General features: G+C 41.6%; 1 long non-coding RNA gene across 1 annotated transcript in view; it reads right to left on the minus strand.

Annotated features, from left to right (window-relative positions):
- Positions 1-6: 6 nt before the first annotated feature.
- Positions 7-2672, minus strand: part of LOC108446438 — a 50047-nt gene continuing 47381 nt past the window's right edge. The window contains exon 3 of the long non-coding RNA XR_001861610.1: positions 7-1584. This is a non-coding gene — a long non-coding RNA (uncharacterized LOC108446438). The remainder of the gene's footprint in view (positions 1585-2672) is intronic.

The following is a 2672-nucleotide window of genomic DNA, read 5'->3' on the forward strand; positions in this document are numbered from 1 at the left end:
TGTCCCATGCACCCCAGGAGCACGGATGGCCCCCCGCGGGAGCACCATCCCTCCCTGCTTCCCTCCAGTTCGCAGGGAGGGTGCGGCCACGGCGCTGAAATCCACGTTCCAGCATTGAAAATGCCGGGTCCCACCCTCCCAGTCTATTTGTCCCTGTCCTTTGGGTAAGAAATACGCCAAAACCTTGCCTGTGGTCCGGGCAGCGAGAGGTTTGTCGTGCCAGCACGGAGAGCGTGGTGTCACCACACACACCATAGAGACAAAAAAACTTCTTCAGTGGCAAAAAAAAAACCACTCGAGTGGGAAAAGCCCAAAATCCACTGGCTCCGTCACTGCAAGATTTGGACTGTAAGAATGTCTGATTGCGTGATAATTTTTTATCATTCCCCTAAGATGACCACTTTTATGAACAGAAATGAGGAACAGACACATGGAAAACAGGGAACATTGCTTTAAGGGGTTCTAGGGATACCTGTTCCCATATTAGATGGTTTTTTCTTACAAATATGTATTGTTACTTCCCTCAAACACACGATGAAATGAAAATGAACTCGATTATTTAAAGCAATAATTACTGTAATTTGAAATAACTACGATACATTTTTAAATCAATACATTATATTAATAATAACAATAACAAAAATAATAATACTACACTCCTTTTTCTTTTAAAGTTTTGTGCTGGTTTAGCTCTGGCAGTATCTCATGAAATAATTTTATGCCATAAAAAGTACTGATGGATTATAATAGGGTGCATTTTTATTACTCCACAAAATATTTTCTGTATTTTTGCCTTTTTTAACAAGGAGAAAAAAAAATAGTATTGTTTTTACCCCCTACACAAGTGTTATTTCTTTCCATCTTTGTACCACCTTTGCCACTGACACCAAGGAACTTTGAACCAGCTCAGAAATGGATGACTTCAATCCCAGCCCTTGCACACAAAACCAACCCCAGCCTCAGCATCTTAATCACAAAGTTGCTGAAAACACAGAGTTTCTCTTACAGGGCAGATTTTGTCTTTGCCTATTTAACTCCAATTTAGCACTAACTAAGCGCTGACAGAAGATAGATAAAATGGTTGCTAGAAACTGCCAGGGAAAACTCCATCCAGCTCCTACTGAAGGGAGCAGAAAAGTGACTGATGACTTCAGAGGATAATCAACAAGTGGGAAGGATGGATGCTGGCCAAGTGTGCTACGCATACCTCACTCGAACATAAAACAAAACGTATGGCCACAGTGGACAAGCTATTCCACATCCATCCAGCGTCCTTCTCCTCCACAAGCCGATATCCTGGAGTCACCTGGGACAGTGAATGGCTGGACTCTTGCTCTGACTCTCTTTGGTCGCTGAAATGTGCTGGCGCTCCTCCTCGGAAGGCACTGAGATCACCAGGATGCCTCCAAGGGAATGAAAGATCTGCTGTTCCCTCTGCTGTGATTGTCTTCCCTTTATTCCTTCAGGAAGGTCTGGCAACTCTGGCATCTCCTCCTCGCTCTGCAACCTCGAAGGACACCATCTCAAGCAAAATTCATTTCTCTGGTTTCTCAGAACCCGAAAAGACCTAACCTGGTACAACTCCTTACAAAGCAGTAAACACAAAAAGATATATATTACGGAATTATTTCTCAAGAAATAAAGAAAATACAACAAAAATCAGAGAGAAAGTAGTTTTAGAAGTATATAAAAGAGGATGCTGTCACCCTTTCCACAAAGTCAGGGACAACATCATTACTTGGTTTCAGGGCAAGCAGGATGATCCCTGCTCTTGAAAGGTTTTGTTGCTGCCTGTTCATGAAACAAGCAAGCACCCTGTTGCACATGGCTGTGTTATAAAAGCGAAAATGGATTTATACCCATAATCTTTTCAGAGTTCAAACTCTAATGGCAGAAGTTAAACCATACAAGTATCTGAATTCAAGCAGATAATCCCACTGTTCCAGTCTCTGTTAGTGCCATAAAATTATATTTGTACTATTTATGGAATGTGCAGATACAGGGGAAATGTATTTATAGCTGTTTTGACTAGTTCTACTGTGTGCTTAGGGAAGAAACCGTGGAATTTGGGGTTTGGCATTTTGGACACTGGGCAAATTAGAGGGCCCCTAACTCTCTTGACTCCCATTTGCTGCTGTGTGGTTCTGGGGTCAGCCAGGCATCTCTGGTTGGAAGGGAATACAATTCTCAGCATCAGCCGTGTCCTCTTCAGCTAATTATCTGTAAAGTGCACAGCCAGCTTCTCTCTCTGGACTGCAGGAAATGCTGCCTTGAGTCACACTTTGGGAAAGCTCTGACATCTCTGAATCAGGAGAAACTTTGTATTGATTTTACTGCTTGTGTTTAAGTCAATTCGTTACATTTGGAATGAAAAAGAATTTGTAGCTTTTGTCATGAAGAAATAAGATAGCAAAATCCTTTCACTGTGCCTATAAATTAAACTTCTACTTTTCTACCGCCTTGGAAATTAGCTTTAGGCATTTTTGGCATGAAGTAATTATGTCAGCCACAGATTCTTCAATTTTTTTAATGTTACATTCAGTAGGACATAAAGTATTTAATATTTGTTAAAGCTCAGAGAATATTGCACAGCCTGTTGGTTTGGGGAAGATTTACAAACATGGAGCCCTGGCTCTTCCAGTGACCACGAGGAATCTGTTTGCTGCTTTAAC

This window comes from Corvus brachyrhynchos, unplaced genomic scaffold, assembly GCF_000691975.1.
Source record: "Corvus brachyrhynchos isolate BGI_N302 unplaced genomic scaffold, ASM69197v1 scaffold315, whole genome shotgun sequence".
Classification (NCBI taxonomy): Eukaryota; Metazoa; Chordata; class Aves; order Passeriformes; family Corvidae; genus Corvus; species Corvus brachyrhynchos.